This window comes from Phyllobates terribilis, unplaced genomic scaffold, assembly GCF_046119375.1.
Source record: "Phyllobates terribilis strain yellow unplaced genomic scaffold, ASM4611937v1 Scaffold_30__1_contigs__length_15301838, whole genome shotgun sequence".
Taxonomy (NCBI): domain Eukaryota; kingdom Metazoa; phylum Chordata; class Amphibia; order Anura; family Dendrobatidae; genus Phyllobates; species Phyllobates terribilis.
Window position 1 is genome coordinate 14,369,566 of NW_027362790.1, and position 10,623 is coordinate 14,380,188.

Genomic DNA, 10,623 nt, shown 5'->3' on the forward strand with positions numbered 1-10,623 from the left:
CGGCCGACACAGGAAAAACTGAGACCACCAAAGATTTGGCCAAGGCGCTGGCCGTGCAGTGTGTGGTCTTTAACTGCTCTGATGGTTTGGACTACATAGCAATGTCAAAGGTACATACAATGTTAAGCTGCTCCATTGCAGATAATAAACTGACTCCATCCGATGTTCTGCTGACATCTTTTGATTATATAGTACAGACCAAAAGTTTGGACACACCTTCTCATTTAAAGATTTTTCTGTATTTTCATGACTATGAAAATTGTACATTCACACTGAAAGCATCAAAACTATGAATTAACACATGTGGAATTATATACTTAACAAAAAAGTGTGAAACAACTGAAAATATGTCTTATATTCTAGGTTCTTCAAAGTAGCCACCTTTGGCTTTGATGACTGCTTTGCACACTCTTGGCATTCTCTTGATGAGCTTCAAGAGGTAGTCACCGGAAATGGTTTTCACTTCACAGGTGTGCCCTGTCAGGTTTAATAAGTGGGATTTCTTGCCTTATAAATGGGGTTGGGACCATCAGTTGTGTTGTGCAGAAGTCAGGTGAATACACAGCTGATAGTCCTACTGAATAGACTGTTAGAATTTGTATTATGGCAAGAAAAAAGCAGCTAAGTAAAGAAAAACGAGTGGCCATCATTACTTTAAGAAATGAAGGTCAGTCAGTCCGAAAAATTGGGAAAACTTTGAAAGTGTCCCCAAGTACAGTTGCAAAAACCATGAAGCGCTACAAAGTAACTGGGTCACATGAGGACCGCCCCAGTAAAGGAAGACCAAGAGTCACCTCTGCTTCTGAGGATAAGTTTATCCGAGTCACCAGCCTCAGAAATCGCAGGTTAACAGCAGCTCAGATTAGAGACCAGGTCAATGCCACACAGAGTTCTAGCAGCAGACACATCTCTACAACAACAGTTAAGAGGAGACTTTGTGCAGCAGGCCTTCATGGTAAAATAGCTGCTAGGAAACCACTGCTAAGGACAGGCAACAAGAAGAAGAGACTTGTTTGGGCTAAAGAACACAAGGAATGGACACTAGACCAGTGGAAATCTGTGCTTTGGTCTGATGAGTCCAAATTTTAGATCTTTGGTTCCAACCACCGTGTCTTTGTGCGACGCAGAAAAGGTGAACGGATGGACTCTACATGCCTGGTTCCCACCGTGAAGCATGGAGGAGGTGTGATGGTGTGGGGGTACTTTGCTGGTGACACTGTTGGGGATTTATTCAAAATGGAAGGCATACTGAACCAGCATGGCTACCACAGCATCTTGCAGCGGCATGCTATTCCATCTGGTTTGCGTTTAGTTGGACCATCATTTATTTTTCAACAGGACAATGACCCCAAACACACCTCCAGGCTGTGTAAGGGCTATTTGACCAAGAAAGAGAGTGATGGGGTGCTACACCAGTTGACCTGGCCTCCACAGTCACCAGACCTGAATTCAATCGAGATGGTTTGGCGTGAGCTGGACCACAGAGTGAAGGCAAAAGGGCCAACAAGTGCTAAGCATCTCTGGGAACTCCTTCAAGATTGTTGGAAGACCATTTCCGGTGACTACCTCTTGAAGCTCATCAAGAGAATGCCAAGAGTGTGCAAAGCAGTCATCAAACCAAAAGGTGGCTCCTCTGAAGAACCTAGAATATAAGACATATTTTCAGTTGTTTCACACTTTTTTGTTAAGTATATAATTCCACATGTGTTAATTCATAGTTTTGATGCTTTCAGTGTGAATGTACAATTTTCAAAGTCATGAAAATCCAGAAAAATCTTTAAATGAGAAGGTGTGTCCAAACTTTTTTCTGTACTGTATATACACACACATATATATACTGTATATATACACATATATATATATATATATATATATATATATATACACACACACACACACATATATATATATATATATTGTATATATACACAACACATATATATATTGTGTATATATACACACACACACATATATATATATACTGTATATAGACACACACACATATATACTGTATATAGACACACACATATATATATACTGTATATACACACACACATATACAGTATATACTGTATATAGACACACACATATATATATTGTATATAGACACACACATATATATATATATACTGTATATACACACACATATATATATACTGTATATATACACACACACAAATATATAGAAATATATATATCTGGCGACAGGGCCCCGCTGCGTCCTCTGTGTCTCTGTACAGATATAAGTGTAACACGTACTGGATCCAGCACAGGTGACAGTCTGCCATAGAGCTGACGTGCAGTACATACACTGTGTTATGGGGGCGCTCACCTGTGCGGACCCCGCTCTCCGGCCGCTACTTCTTTGCTCATATAAGGTCTCATTCTGCCATTAAACAATTCGGTTGTCATGGCAGCGGGGGTGGGGCGTTGGTAGGGGGCGTGTCTGGTATAGGGCAGATTGGGGCGGGGCTGTCATGCAGTGCTTGTCTCATCCCTGTAATTTCCTGCTGATGCCACCTGGTGGACAGCATTGGTCAGTACACGCTGAGAATGCTACATTTGCATTGTACTGTGGGAGCTGCTGGTACTACTGGTGCTTCCTGACTGCTGTCCCTATGAAGTATGCAGTATGTCACATGGTGGGGGAGGAACATTTTATATATGTATATGCACTGCTCAAAAAATAAAGGGAACTGTGCGGCCCTCCAAACAAATGCCACCCCACACCATTACTGACCCACTACCAAACCGGTCATGCTGAGGGATGTTGCAGGCAGCAGATCGCTCTCCACGGCGTCTCCAGACTCTGTCACGTCTGTTACATGTGCTCAGTGTGAACCTGCTTTCATCTGTGAAGAGCACAGGGCGCCAGTGGCGACTTTGCCAATCCTGGTGTTCTGTGGCATTTCTTTGGATGGCCGCACAGCCCTCCTTGTGCTCGGCAGAGGTAGCCTGACTGCCATTAGGTACCGAGATGAGATCCTCAGACCCCTTGTGAGACCATATGCTGGTGCGGTTGGCCCTGGGTTCCTCCTAATGCCGGACAATGCCAGACCTCATGTGGCTGGAGTGTGTCAGCAGTTCCTGCAAGATGAAGGCATTGAAGCTATGGACTGGCCCGCCCGTTCCCCAGACCTGAATCCGGGACACATCTGGGACATCATGTCTCGCTCCATCCATAAAACGGACAAACAACACAAATATTGGTTCTATCTTTTACACATTTGGGGTAGCCCTTAAGAGGGCCATTGGGTCAAAGAGAGAGAGAGAAGAGAGAGGGGAGGGAGAGAAGAGAGAGGGAAGGGAGAGATACCGGGAGATACCAAGAGAGGGAAAAAAGAGAGACCCAACCAGTGCAAGGCTAAGCCGGGCAGGCGGCAGCGGCTATTTATACCCACTGCTGATCTCTGATTGGTGGAAAATCTGGGTATGGCTGCTCTGATTGGTGGAAAATCTGGGTATGGCTGCTCTGTGATTGGTGGAAAAACTGGGTGTGGCTGCTCTGTGATTGGTCAGCATTATGACCTCACAGTGGCGATGACTCATACCTCCTGGGTGGTTGTTTTTAATGTATTTTTTGTTGTAACATTTTGTATGGCTGTTTGGTGCAGGGGGTGGGGTCGGGAGTATTTTAACCCCTGCACACCCCCATGACCATATGCCTCGACCCGTAGAAGCGTGATAGACACGCGAAACGGCCGTCGTCCGCAAAAGGCGCCGCTTCCCTGTATTTTTAATGGAAATGGAATAAAAGAAGATTTTATTAAATCGGTGTGCCACCTCGCTTTCTTCATGTATGAGTAGTATAATAATGATGATTTATCCTGGGGATGGGTTATCAATATCAGATCGGTGGGGCTCCGACACGCGGCACCGGCTCTACCCATCAGCTGATTGCAGCGCTCAAGTGTAAATAGTGTGAAGATTGAACATCACAGCTCCATTCACTGTACTGTGGGTCCTGCAGATCAGCTAATATTCATGTAATAGGAGCTGATCTGCAGCACCAGGGAGCGGCCACTACAGAGTGAACAGATCAGTGATTTTTCAGCTCCTCAACACTGTTTACATCTGACCTCGGCCGAAGCTGCAAACAGCTGATTAGTGGAGGTGTCGTGTGCCGGACCACCACAAATCTGATATTAATGAGCTAACCAGGGGATAAGCCATCAAAATGTTTGTCCTGGAAAATCCCTTTAAGGCCCACCTGCACATAATAAATATATATATATATATATATATATATATATATATATAGCAAAGAGTGGGAAGGGGTTAATCAAAGGCTCATAAAACGGACAAACAACACAAATATTGGTTCTATCTTTTACACATTTGGGGGAGGGATAGATACCGGGAGATACCAAGAGAGAGAAAAAGAGAGAGACCCAACCAGTGCAAGGCTAAGCCGGGCAGGCGGCAGCGGCTATTTATACCCACTGCTGATCTCTGATTGGTGGAAAATCTGGGTGTGGCTGCTATTTATACCCACTGCTTATCTCTGATTGGTGGAAAATCTGGGGGTGCCTGCTCTGTGATTGGTGGAAAATCTGGGCATGGCTGCTCTGTGATTGGTCAGCATTATGACCTCACAGTGGCGATGACTCATACCTCCTGGGTGGTTCTTCTGGGCAATTCTGTTTTCTGATTGGTGGAAATTCTAATCAGCATTATGACCTCACAGTGGCCGTGACTCATGTTTCATGGACTGTTCTATCTGGGTGACCTGAAACATGCTGATCTCTGATTGGTTGAAATTCAAGTCATCTTCATGACATCACAATCGAGAAGAATGAATATCCAATTTACTTAATATAAATGACCAGCAATGCTGTTCTCTTAATGGTGGAAATTCAAGTCATCTTCATGACATCACAATCAGCATGTTATTACTGCCGATATGTCCAATTTTTTTCCTAAATTTCCTACGTTTGTCCTAATTTATTAGCACATATATACCACTCATTCCTACAATCAAAGGATCAGGAAACCCCTCTGAAATCAATATCCTACAATTCACCCCAACAGCAAAAAAACAACTATACACAAAATACCAAAAGGTATATCAGATTATTAATGAGCAAATAAAAGACACATAAAAATAATTTTTAGAAATGTGTAGAAAAAATGCTGTAAAGTAAGAATGCTTCAAAAATAGAAATGTTAATGATCTATTTAATCAATTAACAAAATACAAGTGAATGAACAAACGAAAAATCTAGATCCAATCAATATTTGGTGTGACCAACTTTTCACTTTAAAACAGCGTCAATTCTTCTAGGTACACCTGCGCAAAGTCAGGGATTTTGTAATAATGCAGTCAGGTGTCTGGTCATACACCATGGCAAGACTGAGCAAGAATACACAAGGAAGTTATACTACATCAGCAAGGTCTCTAAGGCACAAATTTCAAAGCAGATTGAGGGTTCAAGATGTGTCATTCAAGCACTTATGAAGAAGCACAAGAAAATGTGCAAGGTTGAGGTCAATAGATGCAGTGGTCGGCCAAGGAAACTTAGTGCAGCAGATGTATGACACATTATGGTTACTTTCCTTCAAAAGCGGAAGATGTCCAGCAGTGCCATCAGCTCAGAACTGGCAGCAACCAGTGGGACTCAGCTTCACTCATCTACTGTTCAGAGAAGACTGGCCAGAAGTGGTCTTCATAGCAGAATTATGGTGAAAAAGCCATATCTTCCACATCAAAACAAGGCCAAGTGACGCTGAGTCACTGCATTAAAACAGAGAAAACGGGGAAGGAGGGGGGGGATTGGCAAGATGTGCGCGGTTGAGCCAAAATATGAAAAATGTGGTTGTTACTGTAGGGAGTTTGTTCACTGAAGGGCTGGAGAGCAGAACAATAATGAGTGTCTGTGGTCAATAGTGATGCATAACCACGGTGAAGGGTCCTGTAAGTTTGGGGCTGCATTTCAGCAAATGGAGTTGGGAATTGGGTCAAACCTCATGCTATAACATTTTCCCCCATCATGGGCCCCTCTCTGGCATATTGTCCCCATTCTGGCATAATTTCCCTCATTCTGGTTTAAGACATCGCTGTTTGCTCCGCTGCACCTTCTGCATTCTTCAATATCCAGATCCATATTCCAGTTTGTCTTCTCTTCTGCACTACGTGAGTCCACAATCAACTGAGGAATACCTACGTCTGCTTACTATCCTTATTTCTGTTTGCATATTACTGTACCTAAGTAAACTTGGACTATCGTTAACGTTTACATACCCTAATAGTAATGAAGGCCGTGCCTTACAGATTAGGTTCTAAGAAGTATTGTTTGGAATGAACTTACCTTCATAAACTGTTTGCTGTGATCTTTTGCACTTGAGTTTAAAATAGACTTTCACACTACTCTTGTCTCAGTCTCTGCTTTTGGCCCACGCCATTGGACTTCAGGGTATCTACTAACATCGTAACAGGCAGTTCCTTTGAGCTCATGATTCTCATTTGGTCTGACATGCACTGTGAGCTGTGAGGTCTTATATAGACAGGTGTGTGCCTTTCCAAATCAAGTCCTATCAGTTTAATTAAACACAGCTGGACTCCAATGAAAGAGTAGAACCATCTCAAGGAGGATCACAAGGAAATGGACAGCATGTGACTTAAATATGAGCAAAGGGTCTGAATACTTATGACCATGTGATATTTCAGTTTTCCTTTTTTAATAAATTTGCAAAAATTTCTACATTTCTGTTTTTTTCAGTCAAGATGGGGTGCACAGTGTACTTTAATGAGAAAAAAAAAAGAACTTTTTAGAATTTACCAAATGGCTGCAATGAAACAAGGAGTGAAAAATGTAAAGGGGTCTGAATACTTTCCGTACCCACTGTATATAGTACTCAATGGGTGTGGCCTGCCTCTGATTGAGAAGTGCCTCTTCCGGCAGTCTGAATAAGGGTCTATCATTAGGGGTGTGACTAATTTGTTTTCACTTAAGGTGATATATGTCCCGCTTTTAATGAGATTTAATAACATTTGTATTTTAGGGTTTCTATTATAATTCTGGGATTTCCTAATTTGTTTATAGAATTTTTGAATTGCATAACACATAGGATAAGGATAATAGGTTTAGTATATGAGATAGGAAATAGTTATTGATAGAACTAGTGCAGTGGATGGGCACTAGTGTTAATAAAAAGAGGGGCACTTCCTGATAGTGTGCGCCATGTCCCATGATTTGGGAATCTTACAGACCATATTGCACTATCATTAAGTTGCTGTTTTGTTGCTATGCAGTTAGGTTTTCCTTTCTTATAAGTTTGTCCTTTGTCTCTCCCTGTCTCTCTCAGATGTAGCTGTGATGTCAGTAACCCCTCCCTTCTTCTCCATTCTTCTTCCTCATTCACCATCTTCAGCCATGTTAGAAGCTTATGTGCTTCCAGCCCGTTTCTAAAAAAGTCTTTTTACCTGCTGTACATTTGCACATCATCGAGTATTCTGCTAGAAAATAAATCTTCTTCTGAATCTTCAACAATGTGCTTCTTGCAGTCGAGTTAAACTATCTGAAGACATCACTATGTGTGAGTACGGTAAAGAGACAGCCTAGAAACGGTGTCTCACAGCGCCCTATGCTTGCAGCTTAGTCATGGAGTCAGAATAGTGTGAGTTCAGTGAGAGTTAGTGAAGTGCATAGTGAAGGTGAAGTTCAGGTGCGGTGGGCTGCTAGGGGCAGCATGTGTCACTTGTTCCAGGCAGTGGGAGGCATTACTGGGATCCAGAGCAGTCGCTCCAGTCAGGTCCAGAGCCTAAGGTCTGGCATAGGAGCTGCCGGACACTTTGTGTACTCTGAAGTACAAAGGAAGATGGACAGGGACCTGCATAGATGGAAGTTGAAGGCCAGTCCCGGGTGCACTGCAGAGGTGGACGAGAAATACAGGATGAGCTAGCAACAGGGCTGAAGAGGAGTTATGCTAAGAAGGAGGATAATGTGAATTGCTGTGCCTTATCCTGTCTGTACCCACCTGATGAACTAGAACTGTCAAGTATATGTTTGACTGTTACAAAGAACTTTGTGTCCCCTAAATTGTGTGCGGCGGCTTCTGAGGAAAGAAGCCTGAAGGCAGTGGAGGCCTGCGGCCTACAAGAGAATGTGCTGCACCCCACACCCTAGAGCACACTGGGACTGGGACACCCATTGTCTGTAAAGTGCCAGAGCGAAATCAGACAGACGTTCAGTCACGACTACCGCTCTGTGCCACTTTACAAGATGAGTGATAAGGGAACTTCTCGATCAGAAGAGAAGAGGAAATAATGGTCGCTGCCCAAACTGTGACAAGAACAGGACCACAATGTGTGTCACCCTGGCCTGGATGCCACAAATGTATAATAAAGCTGTGTCTGAGAGCAAAGGGGAGGTCCTCTAGTCAAGGGCCATTAGCATGCAATACCTCCTGTCACAGGCCAGTAGGGGGAGCAGGCTGCCCCTATAAAAGCTGGAACTGGGGGCAGGGTTAGAGAGAACTGGACAACCTGTCTCTGGATTGAGAGGTGTCCCAGAGCCGGGACAGACAGTTGTGTTGCAGCCTAAGAGGACGTGTGGCAGTAGGAGAGCCACGAGCCAGGGACAAAAGGCGAAGTGAGTCTGTCCTGGCAGATAAAGAAACTAATCTTCCAGACTTTGGTGTCTGAGGCTGTGAGGATTCCACATCCTACAGCAGATAACCAGTCCGCAGGGGACTGTATGTTCCTTGGCCTAAGAAGCCCGGAGGCTCCGCCACAGCAGAAGGGACCAACAGAGCCGTACCAGGCCGGGAGTAGCAAGGGACCCAAGTTGCAAGCCATACGGGCGAGAGGACACGGTGAGCTCAGGAACGTGGGCTGTTACATTACCAGAAGGGAAATAGCCAGAAGGAGCACAGAGAGCACGGTAGGCCGACACCCTCATCTTGACCAAGCCATGGTAGAACCCGTGTACTCAGACAGCAGGCCCACCATTTTGACAGCCTGGGGGGTGGTTGATGTGGTTGATGTCCGTCATGGGAGGGTGCCCGTTCACATTCTCAACATTGGGGAGAGGGAGGTACACTTACCCAGGTACGCTACACTTGCCAAACTGTTTGCTGTTGAGCACAAAGCTATCAGGGCCGTGGAACCTTTGCCTCCCTCTCCACAGGCGGAGAGTAATGGCTCCCAGAAACAAAAGGAGGACTGGTGCCAGAAACTCCATGTGGGTGCTGACTCCACTCCCCTGCACCAAAAACAAGGAGTCTACCGGGTGGTACAGGAGTACGAGAGAGTCTTTAGTAAGCACCCGCTAGACTTCGGCAGAGTAAAAGGGATAGAACACCACATCCCCACAGGGAGCCACCCACCAATAAAAGAGAGACACAGGCCTGTACCCCCTGCACATTATCAGAACGCCAAAGGTATGCTGCGGGAAATGAAAGAAGCTGGGGACATTAGAGATAGCTGTAGCCCCTGGGCAGCCCCCCTGGTTCTGGTAAAAAAGAAAGACGGCACCATGAGAATGTGCGTGGACTATAGACAAATCAACCGTATCACCTACAAAGACGCATATCCGCTGCCTAGAATAGAAGAGTCTTTAGCCGCACTAAAATCAGCTAACTTCTTTTCTACTTTGGACCTTACTAGCGGGTACTGGCAGGTTCCTGTGGCAGAGGCTGACAAGGAGAAGACCGCGTTCACCACCCCGATGGGACTGAGCGAGTTCAACTGTATGCCCTTCGGGCTCTGGAACGCACCAGGGACCTTCCAGAGGCTGATGGAATGCTGTCTAGGGCACCGAAACTTCGAAACTGTCCTCCTTTACCTGGACGACGTGATCGTCTATTCGAAGACTTACGAGCACCATCTAAAGCACCTGGCCGAGGTGTTCGAAGCCCTGGCAGGCTATGGCCTGAAGGTGAAACCATCAAAGTGTCACCTGTTGAAACCGAAGGTCCAGTACCTAGGGCACGAGGTAAGTGCGGAAGGAGTAGCCCCCGACCCTGACAAGGTCACGGCAATCAAGAGCTGGCCAAGCCCTTCGAACATCAAGGAAGTGAGGCAATTCCTCTGGTTGGTAGGCTACTACCGAAGGTTCATCCCCGGGTTCACTAAGATGGCAGCTCCTATGCAGGACCTCCTGATAGGACAGTCTAAGTCCAGAAGCCAAAAGCCACCCTTCAAGTGGGATAAACCGGAAGAGGAGTCCTTCCGTCAGTTGAAGATGGCCCTCACAGGGGATGAGATCCTGGCCTACCCTGATTATGGCCAGCCTTTTATTCTCCACACAGACGCCAGTAATGTGGGACTGGGAGCCGTACTGTCACAAAACCAACAGGGCAGAGAAAGAGTGATCGCGTACGCCAGTCGGAAGCTGAGGCCCACCGAGAGGAACCCGGAGAATTACAGCTCCTTCAAGCTAGAATTCTTGGCGGTGGTGTGGGCCCTAACGGAACGCTTCAAGCATTACCTGACCTCCGCAAAGTTCACTGTGTACACGGACAACAACCCGTTAACACACCTAGACAGTGCAAGACTTGGTGCCCTGGAACAGCGGTGGATGGCCCGTCTCTCCAATTATGACTTCGTGATCAAGTACCGGGCAGGCAAAACCAATGCCAACGCTGATGCCCTATCGAGAATGCCTCACTTACCTGAAGGTG